Genomic DNA, 783 nt, shown 5'->3' on the forward strand with positions numbered 1-783 from the left:
CATTAAAGAAAAAAAAACAACACCAAAACACCCTGGGACTCGCCACTCCTGCTAGCAGGGGGCAATCCCCACTGCCCCCCCACTGCCCTGCACCATATGGGGGCTCTGCACAAGCCCCTGAAGCCCCAAGGCTGCCCCAGGAGCAGGAGCAGTGAGTCCCAGGGCTTTTCTTGCCCTTTTTTTCTTAAAGGGCCAGAGCTGGCCTGGGCAGGGCACCCATGGAGGGGCTGGGGGAGCAGGGGGTTTGAGGGGGGCTCATTGCAGAGCTCCCCATGCAGCATGGGGGGAGCAGCAGGGATCACCCCCCCCACACACACCTGGCAGCACCCAGTGAGCACCAGGGCTTTTCTTTAAAGTACCAAGCTGGGGCAGGGGGGGCAGGCATGGGGGAGCTGGGGAAGCGGGCAGGGGTCGGGGGGGCTGGCAGGAGTCCCCCCCATAGCCCCCTCCCCCAGCCCTCCTCCTCTGCCTCTAGTACTTACCAGTTTGGAGTCAGCTGCAGCTCCCTGCTGCAGCCACCTGGGACTGCCCGAATCATCAAACTCTCCAAATCTTTTCTGAAGATTCAGAGAGTTTTCAATTGATTCAGACCTTTAAATTGGTCCCCTGATTCAATTCGGCTTCAGAAATTCAGCCAAATCTCCTCCAAATCAAATCACCACCCAAAGCTTCGCACAAGCCTACTGGGCTCCTCCACCCCAGTGCTAGTGATGCCCTTTGATCTTTGGGAACAATATTTGCATGCTGCTTCAGCCCCGGACTCCCCCACAGCTCTACCAAAGT

This window comes from Gavialis gangeticus, unplaced genomic scaffold, assembly GCF_001723915.1.
Source record: "Gavialis gangeticus isolate Ggan-Ray unplaced genomic scaffold, GavGan_comp1, whole genome shotgun sequence".
In the NCBI taxonomy this organism is placed as follows: Eukaryota; Metazoa; Chordata; order Crocodylia; family Gavialidae; genus Gavialis; species Gavialis gangeticus.